Source organism: Papaver somniferum, chromosome 6 (assembly GCF_003573695.1).
Source record: "Papaver somniferum cultivar HN1 chromosome 6, ASM357369v1, whole genome shotgun sequence".
NCBI classification, from domain to species: domain Eukaryota; kingdom Viridiplantae; phylum Streptophyta; class Magnoliopsida; order Ranunculales; family Papaveraceae; genus Papaver; species Papaver somniferum.
This window is the reverse complement of record NC_039363.1, coordinates 16,320,531-16,333,022: the sequence shown is the minus strand read 5'-3', so window position 1 is coordinate 16,333,022 and position 12,492 is coordinate 16,320,531. Positions and strand designations below refer to the sequence as shown.

General features: G+C 37.0%; 1 long non-coding RNA gene across 1 annotated transcript; it reads right to left on the bottom strand.

Annotated features, from left to right (window-relative positions):
- Window positions 1–2,481: 2,481 nt before the first annotated feature.
- LOC113287040 lies at window positions 2,482–6,035 on the bottom strand. Its single transcript, XR_003329674.1, has 3 exons — window positions 5,638–6,035; window positions 4,473–5,502; window positions 2,482–3,082 (listed from the first exon to the last, which is right to left on the bottom strand). It is a non-coding gene; the product is annotated as an uncharacterized LOC113287040 (long non-coding RNA).
- Between the last annotated feature and the right edge of the window lie 6,457 nt (window positions 6,036–12,492).

Below are 12,492 nucleotides of genomic sequence, written 5' to 3'. Positions count from 1 at the left end.
CCTTGACGAAGTCCCTTACTACTACTAAAAAACCCATGAGCCGAGTCATTCACAAGAAACAAAATTTTCAATAAGATAAGCAATTTCGGATTCAAGCTCGCCAAACACCTACGAACCCCATTTTATGCAAAACTTCATTTAAAAAATTCCAATTCACGTTATCTAATCCCTTCTCAAAATATAACTTGCACACCAACCCCGAGTTTTTTTAGCGGAGTCTAGAATTCACACATCATTAGCTATCAACACTGCATCTAGGATATGACGACCTTTTATATAGCTAGATTGAGTTGGCGAAATTAAGATAGGGAGATATACCTTTAATCACCCCGCTAGAAATTTGGAGATGATCTTGTAAGCACTTCCTATAAGACTAATAGGTCGAAAGTCCTTGACCTCCTCAACACCAACCTTCTTAGGAATGAGAGAAATAAAATTGTTCTTTAAAGAGAGATCAAGAATATTATGATCGTGAATTTTTTTGAATACCTTCAATAAATCATCTTTAAGGAAGTCCCAGCCGACAATATAAAATTTCATAGGGAACCCATCCTAACCCCAAGCTCCATCAACACCCAAATCATGAATTGCTTTCTTTACTTAATTTTCACTAAACGGTCTCTCCAACCAAATTCTAGCATCATCGCCGATTCGCTTTGAACACATATCTTTAATTCTTGGTCTATCATTTGAATCTTCCTTGAAAGATTTTTCAAAGTGATTTGCGATGCCTTCTTTGATTTCATCTTTATTCCTGGTTCATCTACCATTGATGCGAAGATTATTGATGTTGTTAATATCTCTATGACCATTCATCACACGGTGAAAATGTTTGGTATTTCTATCACCATCACGAATCCCTTTGACTCTTGATTTTTGTTGAAGCAATATTTCTTTACGTCTATGGGCCGTCTCGAACTCAACTCTAGCCTTGGAAAGCATGTCTTTTTCGGCCATTGTAAGATCCCTCTCATCACCAAGATCATCCAAAAATTTAGGCTTGTCAAGAGCCGTATCAAAGTCTTGATCAATACTCCCAAAAACATCTTTGTTCCACGACTTCAATTTTTGTTTCAAAGCATTTAACTTCTTAGAAAAGCACTCGCTCACGGAACCTACAAAAAAGAAAGATTCCCACCATTTTTTCATCAAAGAAATTATGTTAGTATTTTCAAGCCAAGCTAGTTGAAACCGAAAGGGACAAGAGAGCATAACTCAAGAGGAAAATGATCCGAAAAAGGTCTCGCAATCCGCTTTAAGATAAGATTTGGAAAATGCACCTCCCAATCGAGTGAGAATAGAAAGCGATAAATCTTGCTCTTCCTATTCGGTGGTCTACTCCAAGTATACTTCGTATCAGAAATAGGTAACTCCACGATATCGAGGTCATTGCAAAGTTTATCAAAAAATTTCATAGAATTGGAGGTTCTACTACATCCCTTTCTTTCTTCCATAACTCTTATTTTGTTAAAATCAACCCCGATACACCAAGGTAAACCATCCCAATAGCTCCGCCAAGTAACCAACTCCAAGCGAAATCGCTTTTTTTTTTCTTGCACATTACAAGGACCATAAGAGCCGGTAAGAACCCAACGAAAGTTATCTTCCAAGTTGCGACAAGAGATACTTATCGTGAAAATACCTTCAGGAAAATTATCAACTTCTATCAAATCCGTATTCCAAACAATCAATATACCCCCGGATCTTCCATAAGAATTTAAAGCAATCCATCTACAAGGCGTCGGACCCCAACATTGACGCACAATAAAATCGGAGCAAATGTTAAGCTTGGTTTCTTGAATAATAATAATTGTAGGCTTCCACCGCTTCACAAGCTTTTTCAACTTCGACCGTTTATCCGGATCCCTGAGGCCACTTACGTTCCAAGATACTATGTTAAACATTATAAACAAATACAACCCAAGAGAACAAAACCCCAAAGAAACAACTTAACAAGCCTTCGCTACGGATTCATCTTTGAAATCATTCGCATGAGAGAGTTTCGTTTTCGTAACAAAGGCAATTTCATTTTTAGATAACACAATTCCGGAGTTATTAGCTGTGTATTTTAATTTTCTATGAAAAGCATTGAATTTTGCTGCAATTCCTTTTTGCATCATCACCGCATCATTAGGCTCGTCATCCTTGATTTTTGTACTACCGCTAGTATAAGAGGCAGCATCGTCGCTATCATCAACCACCAAGTCATTATTTGAACAGCCGATATGAGCCTCAGGAGTATCCTTTGCACCGATGGTAACATCTTCCCTAATAGACCCAGATGATATAGAGGATGAAGATACCCCATTAGACATTTTGCACTTTAACTGTTTTTTCAAATTTCTCAAGGAGGAAGAGTTCAAGCTAACAGAGTTGGAGCCAGTGGCGGAACCAGGTTTTCAGAATGAGGGGGCTAAAAAAATTTTTTTGCCACACCCAAATAAATGCGGGAGAACACATACCACTTCAGCTTCAAAGTACTAATGAAATAAGGACCAAATGCATGATTAATGCCTTGCAATAGATTTCCACTTCACAAAAGGTTGATCAACTGGAACTGGATCAAATGCATGTTTTCAAAGCGGACCAATCAAAGATTACACAGGAAAGATTGCAATGAAGCTTATATTGGACCCTGCCCAACAAAGTAACTATTGGTTAAAGTTTGCAGCTACTCTTGACTGAAAATACCAACCAAACACAAGGGACATTGAAATGAAGCTTATATGAAAGCCTTGCCCAACAAAGTAACTACAGTTTGAAGTATGGCAGTTAAGTTTTCATTTATTTTTTTTATTTCAAAATGGAACAAATTTCTTCCTCTACCATTTCACCCGCACCACCACCAACATTCCACCACCACTAACACCACCACACGACCACCACCACCACCAACGACCACCACCTACCAACCACCACCACCACCACCAGTCCGTCGCCACCGTCGCTACTGTACCACCACCACCAGTTCGCCACCACTACTGACGCCACCACCGCCACCATCATCGCCAGTCTACCGCCGTCACCATCAATCCGCCCCCGCCACCATCTGCCGCCGCCATTTCCACCTCCGCCGCTGCCACTGGTTTAAATATTTTGTATCAACAAAAGTAGTTGATCCAAATAAAAATATAATCAGCAGTAGAAGTTGATCCAACTTAGGGAATCAACAACTATAGTTGATCCAAAAAAAAATGAATCAACAATAAAAGTTGATCTAATTTAGGGGATCAACAACAGTAGTTGATCCAAAAAAACAAAAAGATCAACAACAGTAGTTGATCCAAAAAAACAAAAGGATCAACGATAGAAGTTGATCCAATTTAGGGGATCAACAACAATAGTTGATCTCCTAAACTGGATCAACAATGGAAGTTGATCCATGTAAATGAATTTAACAACCGAAGTTAACACAAAAAATTGACATACGAGTGAGTCAACTTGACGTGAGTCGAACACGCATCATTTATCATGGAATCAGTCATGCTACCATTACACCACACATTCAATATTTAAAGAATTTACATCTATAAAATGGAAGCATTTAAACAATCGAACAACAATAATTAGGAATTCAAAGCATGTGAAAAAAATCTAACAAGCATGTATCGGATTTAGCTTAATGTGTCGCTTGATTTCTACCAATCACAAGCTTGAATAAAAAAATCACCAGCTAGGGGTGGAAAAGGAGCTCGAACTTTATGTCTACTTAAATAGTGATACCATCAAATTCACCAGCAACTTTATGGAAAATAAAAGAAACTACATATTTAATCCTTGACTTGGAGAATGTAGAAATATTAAGTTCAGAAAATGGTAGAAATGTTGAAACATGTGTTGTGTCAAAAGACTATTGGAATTCAACTTAGTGTACAAATTATTAAGTTCAGAAAATTGAATTCACAAGAAAGGAACGATGACACTAACAATTAAAGAGTTGTACAGGACCAATCCTACCAACAAACTATACTCATCCCCATTCAAACGTTATTCATGAAAACCCTACAATTTTTAATGGGATCAACAACAATAGTTTTGATTCATAAAATGGGATCAACAACCGTTGTTGATCCCGTAAAAATGGCGTCAATAACAGAAATTGATCCATAAATAGGATCAATAACAATAATTGTTCCCATAAAAAAAATATAAATGCACAAAACTCTGACAAGCAAGAGATGATATACTGATTTATTAATGGTTTTTACACAAACCAAGTTCTGTACATGTCAATTCAACATTCCATCTAAAGCCACTATTCAAACACTTACTGCCACCTATAATTTTCATTAATAATGCAACCATAGTTCATCAAAGTCCTTAAAGATAGTAGTTCATAGTTCATACTAATCTAAACACGCACGCAGTTGCAAACGTATGCTAAACAAGGATTCAGGCTAGGTTGATTGAGTGCAGTAGTTTAAACAGAATAACCTTGTGTTACAAGAGTTTCATGGTATTTTGGAGCTTACCTCGTAACAATAGCCACAACAGTATCAAGGTTTTCTTTTGCAACCTTCTTAAGCCTACATAAAAAATAATCAAGTTGTCAGAAAAACCAGTTGGTTGAAATTATATCCTCCATTTTCCTCCATCAAACTCAATATCTCTGTTTCCTTATCTGAGATAATAAGCCACCAAAATTCATTAATCAAGGTAGTATTAGTACCAGTGCCTTAAGAACTGCATTCAACAATTAGATACATACAAGAAATTAAACCGAAATTTAGTACCACAAAGATTTAATTATATAAATAATTGAAGTATAATTGACAAATGTGTACATTTCGTAGATAGATTTAATGAGGGGAAGGTGTGATAACTGAAGGCTTAGTGCAATCCTCGTATTAATCTGCTTGCTTTAGTTATCATCAAAATTAAACTGGAATAAACAGTGCTAACCTCACTTACGGTCTAAAGAAGTCTATTCTTGCTATCTCTAATAATTGAAACACTTCCGATTTTCACTCGCATTCTAAGACACCCCCTCAAAATAACATAAGAACATATCGTGGACGTAACCCCAATTAAAAAAGATTGCCTGGTCATACTAATATCTCTAATTCAATTGAAGATATAACAATATCTCTAATTTCCTGCCATGTAAATAGAAATGACTCTGGAAACAAAACTACTTCAAAAACTGTATCTGCATTCCTCTGAATCCGTAATTGACAAGCATTGTCATCACTTGGGGTAGTTTATTTTGATCAATGGTTTACGAAACACCAAAATATGTAAATGGAAAATAAATAAATATGTGAAGACTTGCAAGAGAAGATCAAATTAAATATACACAATAAGCAATATGAGAAACTGAATTCTTGTCCACCACTACGAAGTCCACCAATTCCATCACCAACACAAAAGCATATCATACTCTAAAACCTAATCTTCCACTTCCACCAGCACCACCTCAAACTCCGTCTCCACAATTGCCAATTGCACCACCAACAGCGCATCCGACTCCAATTCTACTTTACCAATCAACAATATTAGTACCTGTAACACATGCAATGGTATTTACAACAAAAAACAATGAAATCAAAGTTTAACTATCTCTATATAATTTTGAAATCTAAGCTTAAATTTAGACCTAAATTTGTAGATCGGAATCTATAATAAAAATCGAATTACCAGAAATTGAATCCTAAGAAAAGATCTTTCTTGAATCTTAATGATGGACTGTTGATGATAATGATTTTATCTCGATCTCAGTTGATTCTTCGACTAATTTCCAACCAGAATTTTATTCCTCTCTCGATTATTCCACTGGAAACTCTTTTTCTCAAATGAAATTTCGTTACTAAAACATGTTCGAATTGACGATGGTGGCAGAGATGGTGGTGGCGGAGGTTATGGCTGGTGGTGGTGATAGAGGTGGTAGTGGTGGTGGTATCTGTTGTTTGAGAGAGTGAAAGAGAAAATTTCGATCTCAAAAGAAAAGAACGAAAACTAATCTATTATCGTTTAGAATGGTAATGGAAAGATGAAAAATCATTGATGGACCAAATGGACTTAAATATTATGGATTTCACTTAATTGGGACCTATGCCACTTAATTGGGGACTATGAATTTCTTCATCCCCCAAGAGAATAATAAAGGATGTCTAAAAAATTGTAAAATTACTAAATTAACCCTTAAAGAAACTTTAATTATTATAACACAAATACAAATATTAAATAATAATTTAATTAACAAATCCTAATTAATCAAAACTTATTTTATTTATCAATTTCCATCAAAATTAAAACTAAATCCTAATCAATCACAAACAACAATTAAAATCTAATTTCCTTCCCAAAAACAGACAATTCAAGTGATTAAGTTAAATCCCTTTAAACCATTCCATCTAAGAGATACTTTACAATGATTTACCTCTAAATAAATTCACTCATCAAGTTTTCTGAAAACCCACCCAGAATCGGTTTATATGTTCACCATAGTAATCTGATTCTGGCATCAATCGGTTTTTAATGTAAACCTTAATAACCCGATTCTGGGTTGATGTGATGAACATCAACAACAATCGGGTTGCATTAGTACACACATTAACCGATTCTGCATTCTTGTTCGGATCATTTTGGACCATATGTACTCCGATTGTTTAGTTGAGAATATTCGTATACCCATAATCAGACTACATTATCGTCAGTATAAACCGAATCAGAAAAAGCTGTAGCAAACTACCTCCAGAATCAGACTTTATAAACATTTTAGAAGTCCGATTCTGTTACAATTTTCATGAGTCCAAGTTACCCAAAAAAAAATAAAACCAATTTCATTCATTAGGCTTGGTTCAAGTTTGCAAAATATAATATAAGAAAGCGACAAAATATAAGAATTCAATATATCAAGTTTTTAACATAAGGAAAATACCCATTCCAACAAATGGAGACCATCGAATTGATCCGGATTGATCAATTCCTCCCATCGCCTCATGTTGGCATCGTATTTCTTTAGTCACTCCTTGCAGACCTCAGTGACCTTGTTAAACTTATCTACTGGTGGTAATGGACAATCATCACGTACTCTAAGACCGATATAATGTATGTTGTTATGGTTGAATAAAACAATTCGCTGATCCTTAAGTGATTCATCCTAAATGGTGTATTTTGGTGCGTATGTCTAACATGATCCCTTACCAAATAGATGAACAACGCAACTCCACGTTTCCTCCAAGAGATGACCACATAGAGGCATCTGCATCCAATGCTCTCGGGTAATTGGTGCATTCCCCTTTGACCCTTGTACTCTAGCAACCATTTTTTTTAAAATCACTTCTTCGTCTTGTCTTGTTTTTCCTTCCTTCATCATAGATATGTAAAAATCCTTGTATTCTTGTAGGCGGAAGGCCATCATCTTTCTAAAGTATTGACATTGGGTTAGGTTCTCATCGTCAGCCAAACTTATATGGCCTATTTGTTCCGACGCACCGTGATAACCACAATTCCCATCCGCATCCACATCTTCGGTGGATAACACATAGAGCTTAACGATTTCAGGAAGTTTATAGTAATACTCCTCGAATATAGTGTAACACGCTCGATGGGGTCTACCTCGTTCATCCCTGGGCGTGCTTCCATCACCAAGAGCGTCCCTTAGAGTCACCGTAGAATCCTTTTATCTTTCTTCTCCCTTCCATGCACGTAACCTTGATACTCGTGTTTTACTCGCTTGACTTTCTTGGGAAGGAGCAATTGGATCTTCATGTTGCGAAGGAACGATTGGATCCTCATGTTGCGAAGGAGCGTTTGTCCCGCTTTATCCCTTCTTTGGTCGACCCCTTTTCCTTTTATCCGATGCCTCTTCATTCTCAATGTGTGAATGAACGTTTGAAACATTCGTCTTCTCTTGTGCGCTACTTTCCACGCTTTCTCCCTTTTCCGGTCGATCAAAACAATGGCTGCATAACTTGTTACAGTTGCATAACTTGATATGCAGTCGTGAAAATTATTACATAATTCTTTATGCGTCTGTTTTTTTTTATTGGATTCAGGCATATACAACATTTTAGCGGCTGCATAGCCAAAATAATAAATGCATGAACAAAAAATAGAACTGCATAACATGTTATGCATCTTTTGTTGTGTATACATATTGTGTTATGCATTTTTTTGGTGTATGCATATTTTGTTATGCATAATGAACATGTAATCAATTTTCCAAATTTTTTCCTAAAATGATGACCACCTCCGATTTTTTCATGAAAAAAAAAATTGATATTGTTGTTTGTACTCGTTGTGTAGATATCTTTAAAAGCTTTCCAACGAGATAAAATTTGTTAAATTCCAAGGCACAAATTTTTAAATGTGTTATATTCTAGTTTGCTTACCAATTATACCCTAAAAAATTAGAATGCATAATGAGTTATGCCGACATTTTTAATAATTTCAGATAATTATGGGTGTCCCTATAACCCAAAAATGTTTTGGGTCTTACGATAAAAATATTATATTTTTGGGCCTTAGCCTAATTTCAACCAACTTGACTCGATTTTGACATGTTGTACTCAGAATTACTTGAGCGCCATTAAACCGTCTCTGATACAAGGGATATACTTCCATCACAAAAACCTTCAACCGATGACGATGCATTGTTCAAAATATTAAGGCATAAATTCACTGTTTTCAAGGCGGCATATTGACTTCAGGTATGAAATGCTCTGAAGTAAGTTTTTGAACATTCATGAAATTTTTTACCCCGAAAATTTGAATGTTCACTGGGATGAATACAATTGTTAGACAATAAAAGAGTCAATAACTTGCACAAATATATGTTGCAATTGGCACCTCAACTATTGAGGAAAGAAATTCACAAAAGATAACATGAGTCAGAAAAATCTTTCCATTTTTATCTTTTCAAGTTCATCCATTATACTAAATAAAAATTAGATTCATAAGTATGTTAACAAGATATTCACGGTCTTTATTAAGCTATTCAACCCAATGTATGTGGTTGTGAGGCATGTGATATTCTCTTAAACAACAATGTATACATGCTGGCTGGAATAGATAAATTTCTCAACTTAAGGTAATTGTGGCAAGCATAAATATGGATAGAACCTCGAAGAACAGAGGGTTATACGTGCTAAATCATACCAACATTGGTATACTAGAACATGTGAAAGAATACACATAAATTTTGGTAGAAAATATAATACTTTTCTAAAATAGGACCATAGATGTAATTTTGTCTCAAGTAATAACGATACAAAGTAAATGTATCTACTGGACATGAGACAAAGATGTAATACTGACTCATTTAAATGAGAGTTGGAAACTTGGTATAAACATTTACTGTGAATAGTACAAGCAATGGGATACATGTATCATGTAGTAAAAAAAGATGTAAGGAGTTTAAAGGAAACCAAAGTCACCATATTTTTGGAGAATGTCATACCATATACGTCAAATTTAATGGTAACAAGAACCTCAGCCAGTAAAATATACTTACTCAATTCGATTGTTTTGGTAATCAACCAAATTTGGTATGATTTGTTTCCGGATTTTGTATGACTTGATTATAAACTATTGGTCACATAATATCTTAACCGATAAGTTGTCAGCTAAAATCAAGAAATGTTTATTGCGAAGAATTATATCCCTTGTCTATTCTTATGGAAGGAAAAGTATATTATTTCCATGAGACTGAAATGATTTAAAGCACTTGAGATATACTCAAAAGAAATTGACTTATAAGCTCAAAGCCATCACAACTATGACACCACCATCAAGAGTCAAGGAATCACAAGTACCAATATCCTACATAAGGAATTTTATACCCGGACTCGCCCAGCTGCTATATGCATTCCTCCCTTTGCTAAGGAAAGGCGTCGTGTTTGCGTGGGGAGAAGCGCAATGCTCCGCATTTCAGAAACTCAAGCAATACCTGGTCACCCCGCAAGTGCTCAGACCACTAATAGGGGGAGGGGGTTGGGGGCTCTATACTTATACACAACATCTACCAACATGGCGATATGATCCGTACTGGTGTAAGACATGGAAAATGACAATCTTTTATGAATACGAAGGGAAGTAGAGTTGAGATACCCACGACAGGAACAAGCATGTCTGCATCTCATCTACGCTACACAGAAACTACGGTCGTACCTGCTAGCCTATGAAATAATTTTCATAAATGCTTCTAACCTAATAGCATACCTGGCATCCAAACCGGTGCTGATAGGGAGCACCACTCGATGGCTGTTACAATTGTCCGAATTTGAGATCAACTATCAGAGACCCAAAGGAGTGCGAGGTCAAGATATAATGATTTTAATGGCGATGTTCCTCGGAGAAGGAAGTGACGAAGTGCATGATGATATACCTGGAGAGGTGGCAACTGCGAAAGTAGAAAAATCATGGGATATATTCTTTGACGGGTTTTCCTATGATACCAGCGGAGAAGCACGAGTGGTATTTGAATCCCCATAAAACGATTTATTATGCTAATTATTCAAGATGGACTTCCCAAATAGTAATAACATTGTCGAATACGAAATATTGATACTAGGGTTAAGTATGGCGAAGGAACTTAATCTCGGGAGCATGGAAATAATAGAAGATTCCAAACTAGTGAGAAGACAAGTAAACAGGTATTTCTATGTCATAGAGGCATATCTATCACCATGTTGGGCCAAGGCATGAAACCTCATCTCTCAAACGGAGTCAAGATTGGAGCATATAGGAAGAAGCGGTAATCGACACACGGATGCATTATATACCCTAGCAAGCAAGATGCAACTAAACGAAGAGGACGAGGGTACGATGGATGTAAAAAGGAGAGAATTTCCCATCACCTGGAAGTAAGATTCGGCGTTCAACGAGGCAGAATATTCGACTAATGTATACACTGAAGATTTGGCGAAAATCCACAAAGATCCCATCATGCCTACTGTCACACCTTCAAACACCCCAGATATTTTCTACGAAAGTGTAACCCGACAGTACAGTGGTTCTGCGAATAAAACTTCGCCCACCTGTACTTTAGCCTTATAAGTTTGAACCAATGCAAACAGTCAACCTTTCAGTTTACTAGCGGAAGCCTTTACTCTTCTTTCTCTTTACTTAAACTTCTCAAATGCACCCCAAAATGCATTCAATTCATGCCATACATTTCTAACAACAATCATCCAACCAAGAACACTTAGAACATGAAACAATCATCTCATTTTATTGCATCAAAGGGAAGAAATACAAAACTTTCCCACTTAGGGACTTGCACAGACTTGTTCACCTTGAACCAAGCCTTAACCTTACAAAAATACTCTCAATTTGAGTCTCACACTCTCATGTGCTAGCCTACGGAATTTTCCCCTCCTTAGGACTATTTATACAACAACTTAACTTGCTAAAACCGTGCACAACTGATGCACACGCCTGGAACAACCATATGTCCCATGGAGAAGTTGCATAACCGCCAATAACTGTGCTAACTGGCCGGGTTCTTCTCTAACTCGCGCCAATCATCCAACACCTGTCTTTTTGCAGTTGGAAACCTTCTCCCACGATCATAAACTCCCTACAACCGTTCTCTCTTTGTCTCATGTGTTTGGCATGCTTGTGAAGGGCTCAACCCTCTCATAACCGTCACTTCAGATGTGTTACACTACTTGTTGCGCATTACCGTACTTTGGCCTTAAACTGATGCCAGCCACCTTGGCACTTCCAAATTCTTTCTTTAAGCTCATGCCTATACCATTCTTATGCTTCCAGCATCAATGCCGACTCCTTAAAATCACTCTAGTTACTCATGGTATCATATGCTTCACTCTGCCAACTCGCATGACAATGGTAATGCCACTCTTGCATTACCAACTTGTTTGCACTTGTCCAAGATTTTGGCCCTGCTTGGAACTAATGCATAGACTAACTCTTATTCTATTCCACTTTCTTGCATCATCCTTGAGTTTGGGAATACTCAACTCCACGTACATGCAACCATGCCAACTTGCATGTTGCATCTTGCAACTTTGTCCTAGTCTTGACTTTGCCTTAATGAAGCTCCATTATGTCGGTCAATAGCTTCATTCCTTAGCCAAATGTCTTTAAAATTAAGTGCTTCTCTTGCACTTCATTGTCCCTGTAGGGTTATGCCATTCTTGGCACTTGGCAATCTATACAGTATATCTCTATTATGGCTTTGGTAATGCGCCATTGTGGCTATACTGACTTGGCCTGCAACTCTGTAACGCATACTCATTATGCGCCACTTGCATCCCCGTTATAGACCTCCCCCACCTAATCCGTTCAACGCCCTCGTTGAACGCGACCCAGTATAAGCATTACACTTGTCTTAACCTTCGCCACATGCACTTTTCAGAACCTCTTCCGAAATTCAGCAATCTGCTGGCCTCTGCAATCGCCTTCGCCAACTTACATGCTTTAGCATCAACACCACTTAGCTTTACTTCTTTGCAATTGATCCCATCTATTTGAGCCACACATTAGCATTGTGCACTACGCTTCAGCTGCTACCCGAATCATGCA